At 48.1% G+C, this 11,222-nt stretch overlaps 2 pseudogenes; both read left to right on the top strand.

Moving 5' to 3' along the window:
- Positions 1–10,104, top strand: part of LOC105541765 — a 12,313-nt pseudogene extending 2,209 nt beyond the window's left edge.
- A 155-nt stretch (positions 10,105–10,259) lies between these two features.
- Positions 10,260–10,861, top strand: LOC105541763 (annotated as a pseudogene).
- Positions 10,862–11,222: the final 361 nt, after the last annotated feature.

Here is an 11,222-nt window from a genome sequence, read left to right as displayed (position 1 = left end):
CTCCAGGTCTCCCTGTCTCTCCTCTGCTGCCATTTTGATAGTATAATCTATTTTTAAATGGGGATTTTCAATAGGGGAGAGGGAGTCATCTCTTCCTATATTTGGTGGGGTGGGTGGGAAGGAAGGGATCTGGGGGGGTATCTTCCTGCCGCCTCTCCCCACAAGTGTTTATTCCTGATACCAAATGTGTATTTTCAGATCCCTCTCTCCCAGCTCCCCAGTTTCCTGCAGGTGGCTACAAAGGACCCTTTCAATGTCCCTGGAGTTGGGAGGGAGGAATGGGGGACATAAAGCCTGTCCTGTCTCTATTCTAGGTAGGAGAGAGTGGGTTCAAAGACTGCTGGACTCACCTGTCAGCCCTGGCCCAGCCCAGGCCTCGGGACCTGGGGGTTGGTGATTTGGGGGACAGTGCTACACTCGTCTCCACTGTTTGTTTTACTCGCCCAAAATTGACCTTTTTTTTTTTCTAAAAAGTCCCAGAGAATGGGGAATTGTTCCTGTAAATATGTATTTTTCAAGGTGAAAAAAAAAGAAAGAAAAACCTTCCAGAATCAAGAGCAGACCAATATTCCAGAAAACTGTCACTTTAACAGAGAAGACCAAATTCTACTTTTGCATCAGTGAACTGTTAATAGTAAAGCTAGTTTTAATTAAACCTTATAAATAAATCCATCCAGGCTGGGCAAGGTGGCTCACACCCGTAGTCCCAGCACTCCAGGAGGCCAAGGAGGGTGGATCACTTAAGCCCAGGAGTTTGAGACTAGCCTGGGCAGTATGGGGAAGCCCTGTCTCTACAAAACATACCAAAAAAAAAAAATTATGCAGGCGTGGTGGCACGTGCCCATAGTCCCAGCTACTTGGGAGGCTGAGGTGGGAGGATCACTTAAGTCCAGCCTCCAGGCCTCAGTGTTGAGTGTCACTGCACTCCTGCCTAGGCAACACAATGGGACCCTGTCTCATAAATAAATAAATAAATAAATCCAGCCAGGTACAGTGGCTCACGCCTGTAATCCCAGCACTGTGGGAGGCCAAGGCGGGTGGATCATGAGGTCAGGAGTTTAAGACCAGACTGGCCAACATGGTGAAACCCCATCTCTACTAAAAATACAAAAATTAGCTGGGCATGGTGGTGGGTGCCTGTAATCCCAGCTACTCAGAAGGCTGAGGCAGAAGAATCATCTGAACCCAGGAGGTGGAAGTTGCAGTGAACCGAGATCACGCCACTGCACTCCAACTTAGGCAACAAGAGTGAAACTCCGTCTCATAAAAAAAGATAAATAAATCCAATCACAGCCAACTGTGACCACATAAGATCCCTTTTCCACAATCCTTTTACAACTTTTTTTTTTTTTTTGAGACAGAGCCTTGCTTTCACCCAGACCAGAGTGCAGTGGTGCAATCTTGGCTCACTCCACCTCCCAAGTTAAAGCGATTCTCGTGCCTCAGCCTCCCGAGTAGCTGCAATTACAAGCATGCACCACCACGCCCGGCTAGTTTTTGTATTTTTTGTAGAGATGGAGTTATGCCATGTTGGCCAGGCTGGTCTCTAGTTCCTGGCCTCATGTGATCCACCTGCCTCAGCCTCCCAAAGTGCTGGGATTACAGGCGTGAGCCACCATGCCTGGCCTCCTTTCACAATCTTTTTCTTTTAATGTATCAGCTGTTTTTCTTTTTGTTGTTGTTGTTGTTCTTTGTTTGTTTTTTGAGACAGAGTTTCGCTCTTGTTGCCCAAGCTGGAGTGCAATGGTGTGATCTCGGCTCACTGCAACCTCTGCCTCCTGAGTTCAAGTGATTCTCCTGCCTCAGCCTCCCAAGTAGCTGTGATTACAGGCATGCACCACCACACGTGGTTAATTTTTGTTTGTTTTGTTTTTTTTTTTTTAGTAGAAATGGGATTTCACCATGTTACCCAGGCTGGTCTCGAACTCCTGACCTCAGGTGATCCACCTGCCTCAGCCTCCCAAAGTGCTGGGATACAGGAGTGAGCCACCGCGCCCAGCCTCAGCTGTTTTTCCTTACATTTTTGTCTCTCGTATTCTGAAACAGCCAGTCATTATCTTTCAGTACATAATTTATTAATATTACTCCTTTTCCTTTAACAGAAAACACAACCTCATGTCTTATAACTTTTCTTACTAAAATTACTCCCTATATATTTTGCATACAAAGTTTATTATTCTAATTGTTTTAATTACATATATTTTAAGAATTTTAATCCTTAGAAATTGTGAATTGTCTGTCACCAGCATTCTGTAGATTAATATTTCATAATTTTTAAAAACACGTGCTTCCTCATAGTACAGCTTCTCATGTGATTAACAGACCCAAATATGTTTAGCTTTTCAATACCACATAAAAACGAGATGCCGGGCCAGGCACAGTGGCTCATACCTATGATCCCAGCACTTTGGGAGGCCAAGGCAGGAGGTTCACTTGAGCGTAGAAGTTTGAGACCAGCCTGGGCAACACAGCAAGATCTTGTCTCTACAAACAAATTAAAAGTTAGCTAGGTGTTGTGGCCCATGCCTGTAGTCTTAGCTGCTGGGAGGCTAAGGCTAGAGACTCGTTTGAACCCAAGAGGCTGAGTTTGCAGTAAGCTATGATCACACCACTGCACCCAGCCTGGGTGACAAGTGAAACCTTGTCTCTAAAAAATAAAATTTAAAAATTGTTTCACAAAAGAATAGAAACAGAATATATAACTTCTAAATCAGAAGAAGAAAGATTGAGGAAAATAACTCCTAAAGAAATAAGGAAACGATTTAAAAGATACTGAGGAAAAGCAAGACAAATAGAAACACAAAATAAGGAGGTAGAAATAAATATGACTAATGAAAATAAAAAGATATGGACTACATTCTCCAGTTAAAAGATGGATGCTCTTAATCCAGCTATGTGGTTTTTCAAGAGACACACACAAAACGAAATGGCACAGCAGAGTTAGGAGGGAAAAGATAAGCCAGGCATACAGTAGTGTATGCATACATACACTTTTGTGAGTTTTGTGGCATTTTACTCTCAGGCAAAATTGATGTTTTGGGGAAAAGCATTACTAGAGATGTTTTAAAGGGCATTAAATACTGATTATTATAATAATATCTCCACACGAAGCACTTACAATGACCTGGAGGCAGTTCTCAACCCCTTAGTTAAATTAACCCCCATTTTATAGGTAAGGAAAGGCAAGCACAGAACAGTCAGGAAGTATTTTCTGAATTTTCATGGAAGCTATCTTTTCAATTATCTGCCTTATGATTTGTGCTTCCAAATTTTTATTTTAAAACTTTTTCCCTGCTCCAACATCAATAAGTGATCCTCCTTTTTTTTTAGCATTAACTTTATAGTTAATTTATAGCAATTCACAGATCTATAATCTGGCTCAAGTCCACGCTCGTACGGAACAAGTGGTGGAGGCCCAGTTTTTATTTTTCGCTGTATAGTGAGTCCATTCTGCCAATACCATTTATAAATAATCTTGTCCCATTGATTTGTGGTGTTTCCTTTTTATCTTATATTAAGAGTGTGTGTGTGGTAGTGGTAAACATTGTTCATATTGAGTGGTTCTCTACTTCCAGGAGCACAGAGTTACTCCTCCCTCACCCCTTGGCATTATCATTCGTTCTGGCCAATGATATTTGAGAAGTGATGTATGGAACTTGCAGGTCTAAGCATTCAATGGCCAGAATCCCTCTCCATTCCTAGCTTCCCTGCTATAACTGTGATGACAACCTTCTTAGTTCATAGTTTTCTATCCTATTTTTCAACTTGTGTCTTCTTTTGTTTTAATCGTAAAGTTGCTCTTGGAGGGCTCGTTTCTTTGTTTGTTCATTTGTTTGTTTCGGAGACAGGGTCTTGCTGTGTTGCCCAGGCTGGACTCAAATTCCTGGACTCAAGCAATCCTCCACCCCAGCCTCCTGAGCCTGAGTAGGGGCTATAGGCAAGTGTCTGCCACTATGCTTAGCTTTGTCTCATCTTAATTTTTTTTTAATTTCAATACAAGAATCTCTATTTTTTAACTGATCAGTTTAAGCCATTAATATTTATTGTGATTAAACTGTAATACAATTTAGTTATATCATCAAAGCTATTTTTTATTCATTTCTTCCATATTTCCTGTTTTCCATTGAATAGATTACATTTTTTTTTTACTGGTTTAAAAAATTGTACTAATAATTTTTATAGTGATTGTTCTTAAGATTAACTTGTAATTACCTTACTCATTTACTGAATATATTAATTCATAAACATAATTCATATTCTCCCAACAAGATATATGCTTTAGCATAATCTTAGTTCCTTGATTACTTCCACATCCAGCATCATATTGATATTTTCTGGAATTTTGGTTATGGGTAATTGTGGACATATTATCAATTTTTCATTTTCAAAATATTAGCTGTTATCCACAGTATATTATATAGGCATATATCATGATATTAACAATAACCTTTACTCGCTCTTACTTCCTGTATCTCTTGCAACAGCTCCTGGGATTTTCCCTTCCTTCATGAGAACTTTTTCCTACAGTGTTTTCAATGTGGGTCTCTGTACAGCAAGTATTCTGAGGCCTCTTTTGCCTAAAAATGTTTTTATTATACCCTCACATTTGAATTTAAAAATTTGCTGGATATAAGATTATAGGTGTAGGCTGGCCACTGTGGCTCATGCCTGTAACCTCAGCATTTTGGGAGGCTGGGGTGGGATGATTGCTTGAAGCTAGGAGTTCAAAACCAGACTGAGAAACACAGGGAAACCCCATCTCTACAAAAAATTAAAAGATGAGCCAGGTGTGGTAGCACGTACCTGTGCTCCTAGGTACTCAGGAGGCTGAGGTGGGAAGATTTGCTTGAGCACAGGAGTTCAACGCTGTGGTGAGCTGTGATTGAGCCACTGCACTGCAGCCTGGGTGACAGTGCAAGACCCTGTCTCAGAAAAAAAAAAAAAGGCAGGTATAAAGTGGGTGTTTTTTTTTTTTTTTTGATACCTTAAAAATAATGTGTAGTCTTCTTGCATTGTTGAATCATGTTGAAAGGTCTGAAGTCGATGTGATTCTTACCCTTTATCCACGACCTGCTCTCTCATTAAAACTTTTTCCTTCTTTTCAAATTTGTTTAAATTTTCCCTTTTTTTCTAATATTCTTACATTTTAATATAATTGTGACTAGGTACGGGTTTTCCTCATATCACCTTTTGGAATTCTGTGGCGTCTTTCCTCCCTAACGTTTGAAAATCCCTCTCACCTTTTTCTTCTGCTCTGTCCTCCCACCCACTTCTCTCCTCACAGTCCCTGTCCTTCTTCCTGTGCCCCGACTGCTTTGCCAGGATTCCTTCCCCTCGTTTGTCACTTTGCAGATTGTTTTCCTCGGCTGCGTCTGTCCCACTGTATTTCAGTTACCACATTTTTCTCAATCATTATTTTGATACCTGAAATTCCTACTTGGTTCTTTGTGCTCCCTGTTATTGCTTTCTATTGCTAATATCTTTCCTTAATTCTTCAAGGATGTTACTGCGTTTATCTTTAATTCTTTGCCCAGAGGTTCTGACACTCCTGCTGCACACAAGTCATGCTGTGGGGGGCGCTGTTTTTCTCTCAGGCGCTGTTCTCTCCAGGCTCTTGTTACTTTGGCCTGGGGGGTATGTCCCCCAGCGGGGCTCAGTTCCTCTGGCTTCTGGTGTGGCCTGGGGAAGTGCTGAAGGCCACAGCCTGGTCTGGGTGGGTCCTGGCAAGCTTTGGAGAGAGGAAGAGGGAGCAGACAGGCCTCATCACCCTGGCTCAGCGGTGAGCCTTCCTATTTCTTGCCCCACCACCAGGCTGCCCTCTAGCCGGGCGTCACCTTCCAGTCTCCAGGATGGAGAAGGCTGGAGGGGGTGGTCTCCACAGTTGCAGCCCAGCCCTGGAGACGTGGGCGGAGTAGGCAGGCAAGGGAATGGAAACGCGGCGGCTGTGCTCCAGTTGGGATTTTCCATGGAAGGTGTATCTCCAAAGGAACTAGAGGTTAGAGTGGGATGAGTGGGATGCGGAAACCGCGAGGGTGAGTGCAGGAACCTGAGGCTGCCGCATCCAAGCTTTGCAGCCCAAGACCCAGCGAGGCGAGGTCCGGCACAAAGGGAAGCTGTGTGGACCCAGCCGCCACTGGAGGGACAACAGTCTTGGGAAAGTTGTCAGAAGCAAAATACAATCAAAATGAGAAAAAAAAAAATCTGACAAACACAGCAGAAAGGAGAACGGCAGAGAGGGTCGGGAAGGGAGAACCAAAGGTGCCCTGCAGCCTGACAAAGCTCCCGGAGCCGCGTTGGCCCACAGGTTCCCCAACTCCTCCCCACAGGGTTGCCACCACCAGGAAGCACCCAAAGGATACCAGCGGCAGAGACCCGGCTGCCCCCACCAAGTTTCGCCAAGAAAGGGTCAGTCGTGAGAGCAGAAGGCAGGGAGATGGTTCCTGAGGGTTCCCTCCGCCTCCCCGGGGCCTCCACCCCAGTCTGCAGCCCTCACCCCACATGGGGCCAAGACAGTATCCAGCCTGCCCAGGGCTCTGCAGCCCTAAGCGTTTGCCGCTAGAGTCAATATGTCGTCCTAGGCATGCAGGTTCTCCAGGGTGAATTGTTTCATTTTTTTAAGACAGTGTCTTGCTCTTTCATCCAGACTGGAACCCAGTGGTGCGATCATAGCTCATTCTGGCCTCCACCTCCTGGGCTCAAGGGATCCTCCCACCTCAGCCTCCCAAGGACCTGGGACTACAGGTGCACACCACTATGCCCTGCTAATTTTTTAAATTTTTTGTGGTGACAGGGTGTTGCCATGCTGCCCAGGCTGGTCTGGAACTACTTGGCTCAAGGGATCCTCCCTCCTCAGCCTCCCAAAGTGCTGGAATTATAGGCGTGAGCCACCACACTTGGCCCAGTGTTGATTTTTGTTTTGTTTTTGTTTTTGTTTTGTTTTTGAGACAGAGTGTCACTCTTGTCTCCCAGGCTGGAGTTCAGTGGCATAATCTCAGCTCACTGCAACTTCCACCTCCCAGGTTCAAGTGATTCTTCTGCTTCAGCCTCTCAAGTAGCTGGGACGATAGACATGTGCCACCACATCCAGCTAATTTTTGTATTCTTAGTAGAGATGGAGTTTCACCATGTTGGCCAGGCTGGTCTTGAACCCCTGACCTCAAGTGATCCACCTGCCTCGGCCTTCCAAAGTGCTGGGATTACAGGTGTCAGCCACCGCCCCCGACCCAGCGTTGATTTTTTATTAGCTTTCTTTGCCCTGGGCAGGACCAAAGGCCCTCATATTCTGTTTCTCAAAGGGGGTTGTATGTGCATAAATGTACAGATATCATTTTACATAGATTCTTTCTATATTATGTATCATCATAAAATTTTAATGGAAAAAAGTATTATCAAATCACCTAAAAGCACCGGGCATGGTGGCTCACGCCTGTAATCCCAGCACTTTTGGAGGCCGAGGCGGGTGGATCACCTGAGGTCAGGAGTTCCAGACCATCCTGGCTAACACAGTGAAACCCCGTCTCTACTAAAAATACAAAAAATTAGCAGGGCGTGGTGGCACACACCTGTATTCCCAGCTACTCAGAAGGCTGGGGCAAGGAGAATCGCTTGAACCCAGGAGGCGGAGCTTGCAGAGAGCTGAGATGCCATCACTGCACTCCAGCCTGGCGAGACAGCAAGACTCCGTCTCAAAAATAGTAATAATAAATAAATAAATATAAAATAAATCACCTAAAAGCTGGGGAATAAAAAGGACACCTTAACTTACATGAAAATTGATCGGGCCGGGCGCGGTGGCTCAAGCCTGTAATCCCAGCACTTTGGGAGGCGGAGACGGGCGGATCACGAGGTCAGGAGATCGAGACCATCCTGGCTAACACGGTGAAACCCCCTCTCTACTAAAAAATACAAAAAACTAGCCGGGCGAGGTGGCGAGCGCCTGTAGTCCCAGCTACTCGGGAGGCTGAGGCAGGAGAATGGCATAAACCCGGGAGGCGGAGCTTGTAGTGAGCTGAGATCCGGCCATTGCACTCCAGCCTGGGCGACAGAGCGAGACTCCGTCTCAAAAAATAAATAAATAAAAAAAGAAAAAAAAGAAAAAAGAAAATTGATCATCTGGGCCAGTTCTGAAGCTTGTCACAATTCAGATTTGTCAGAAACTGAGTGAGTACCCTCGCGTGCCCCAGACCCAATCAGCCGAGCATGGGGAGAGCAAAGAATTTCAAAGTTTAAAGTGTGCCTGTGAAGAACTGCTTTGTGTTGGATAAATAAGTTTAAATTCTTTGAAATCTGGGTTTTTTCTTTCTTTCTTTGGGTTTTTTGTGGGTTTTTTTGAGACAGGGTCTTGCTCTGTTGCCCAGGCTGGAGTGCAGTGGCGCCATCTCTGCTTGCTGCAGCCTTGACCTCCTGGGCTTAGGTGATCCTCCTGCCTCAGCCTCCCGAGTAGCTGGGACCACAGGCACGCGGCACCATGCCTGGCTAATTTTTTTAATTTTTTGTAGAGACAAAGTCTCACTACATTGCCCAGGCTGGTCTCAAACTCCTGGGCTCAAGCAATCTTCCTCCAGCCTCAGCCTCCCCAAGTGCTAGGATTGCAGGGGTGAGCCACAGCACCCAGCCCTTGGAAATCTTTTGTAATGCCCAGTGATGTTTGTAATGTGTTGATAGCAGAGACCAAGTCAGGGTCCCTCATTCCCGAACACAAGTGGGACAGAGTCCCAGCCTTCTTGCAGCAGATGTCACCGTGAGGCTGGGCCCTGGACAACAGTGTGAGTGAGATAAGCTGGGGAGCTTCCACCGGGCCAGGCTGTCGGGGCCTTGGCCTGAGTGTGACCCAGGGCAAGCCAGGGTCAGTCTGCGATGAGCATCAAGGTTCAGTGTGGGCCTGCGCTCAGGGCCTGGGACTATGAGAGATGTGTCAGTCAGGGGGACGAGGCTCTGCTGCAAAAACAGAGGCCCCAAGAGCTCAGTGGCTTCAGCAGCAAAGGGTGGTCTCCTGCTTGGGTTTTGGTGGGGAGGTGGGATCCGCTCCAGGAGTCACTCAGGGCCCATGCCGAGGCACCCACCTTCCTTAGCCCACCCCTGGAACCGCAGCCTCTCCGGGCACTGCAACAGGGGAGATGCCGCTGGGCCATGGTCAGCCAGAAGGTAACACAAAGGTGGCACGGGAGGTGATGTGGGAGGTGACATGGAGGTGACATGCGAGATGATGCAGGTGATGTGGGAGGTGATACAGAGCTGATGCAGGAGGTGACATGGAGGTGACACACAGATGACACGGGAGGTGACGTGGGAGGTGACACGAACCCACTGGCCAGGCCCTCGCTGCCGGGGGCAGGCAGAGGCAAGGGAGCAGATGAGTGTTCAGCGAGCAGAATCGGGCTCGGGTTCTGGTCAGGAACATCAGCCCAGCCTGGGGCTGGGGCAGGTTTAACCTTTGGCCCCGGGCAGGGTCCTGTGGGGTCAGGGTCGGGGTCGGGGCCCCACTGGTGAGTTCCGGTCTCACAGCCGGGTCCGGGCACCTCCCTCCTCACAGGGACCGAGCGCCAGGCTCGGGAGCCCCCTTGTGGCCGTCTGGCGACACTGCAGGCTCCGCTGGCGCCAAGGTCCGGAGACTCCCGCCTGCCCCAGTCAGATGGGGTTCTCAGGCAGGTGAGCTTTGTGGGCAGTCCTACCTGCCAGGAATGTGTTTGCCCCCCACCTACAAGCCAGCCTTGGCCACGGTCCAGTCCCTCCATAACATCACTTGGTGAGGCCTACCCTAACCCAAGGCCTGCCTGAGTGGGGTCTCTCTGTGTGGCCCTGCACCAACCTCCCTGCATCACACTCCACTCCACGCACCTGTGTGATACCTGTCTCCATCCAGGCGTGGAGCCTCTCTTCCTAGGAGGCGTTCCAGAGACGTCCCGGGGGGCGGGGGTCACTTGGGTGCACCCCACGGGTGCAGGTTTCAGATGGGAGACCAGCACGCACCTGCTGTGTGGCTCCTGCGGTGAGCACTGCCTCCTGGTGTTGTGGACTTGGCATCCGGTGCACAGGCCCACCCCGCCTCACCATCCCCTCCAGGACCACCAGCCGTTTGTGTGCAACTTCCCACAGCAGCCTTGAAAGTGTTCACGGAGGGAACGCAACACGGACCAGCTCTCGGGGAAATCACTCCCTGGGCGGATACTCATGAGGGCGGGAGAAAGGTTTCCTCAAGGCTCATGCACTTTGCTACACATGTTTCCAATGAGCTCCACGTTCAGCTTATTTCATAAGCAATGAGTAAAAGTGAGTCGGTCACCTTAGGTCACCTTCAGCCGGGCGAGCGCTATGGGCCAGCAGGGGCTGCACGGCAGTGGGAGTGCAGACTGAGAAAATGCAGACCCCCGGGCATTACGCATCTCTCCAGCTCTGGTCCGCTGTGGTACCAGGGCTCTGATCAGGCCTGTGTCTTTCTCCTTCTTGAACAGCCCAGAGAATTCATCTAAACAGCTTTCCCACAGCCGCTCCCCACGCCAGGTGGCCCGATGGGAGCTCCGGACCAGAGCTGTCTCGAGGGACATTCACACAGCCTCAGAGATTGATGTTGGAGCAGCCCTAGTGGGTGTGGCTGGCTTAGGGACTGGCATTGGAACAGTGTTTGGAAGCTTGATCGCTGGCTATGCCAGGAACCTGTCTCTCAAGCCGAGCTCGTCTCTGATGCCATTCTGGGCTTTGCTCTGTCTGAGGCCATGGGACTCTTCTGTTTGATGATTGTCTTCCTCATCCTCTTCGCCATGTGAGGCTCCGCAGGGGTCACCTGCCTGTCCCTGCTGCCTGTCCCTACTCCATGCCATTCCTGGTGCTGGGGTGTGCTAAGTTTTACCATTAAACCCACGTTTATCTCAAAGAAAAAAAAATTCTCCCCCACATAAATGTTACTGCGAAGACCTGAACCATGGGACGGTGCTCATCCACATCAAATTTCGCCAGTTGATGGCTTCCGTCATCATGAGTTTTCCTTCTCGGCCATTTTTTATAACCATCCAGGGTGACTCTGTTTTGTAAAATGTTTCAGCATTACACTTTGTCCAGAGGATTTGCCAGTGGCGGGTGTGAGTGAGGAGGTGGCCCCTGGGGCTCTCACACTGCTGGGCAGGATGCAGGTTCGGGCGATGCTTGGGAGGAAAACACTGAAAAATCCAGTAAAGTTACCAAGGTGCAGCCACACAGGATGGCTCCCCTTCTTCACAGTACAAGAA

Source organism: Mandrillus leucophaeus, unplaced genomic scaffold (genome assembly GCF_000951045.1).
Source record: "Mandrillus leucophaeus isolate KB7577 unplaced genomic scaffold, Mleu.le_1.0 Scaffold244, whole genome shotgun sequence".
Lineage (NCBI taxonomy): Eukaryota > Metazoa > Chordata > Mammalia > Primates > Cercopithecidae > Mandrillus > Mandrillus leucophaeus.
Note: the sequence above shows the minus strand (reverse complement) of the source record. Positions and strands in the feature narration are given on the sequence as shown.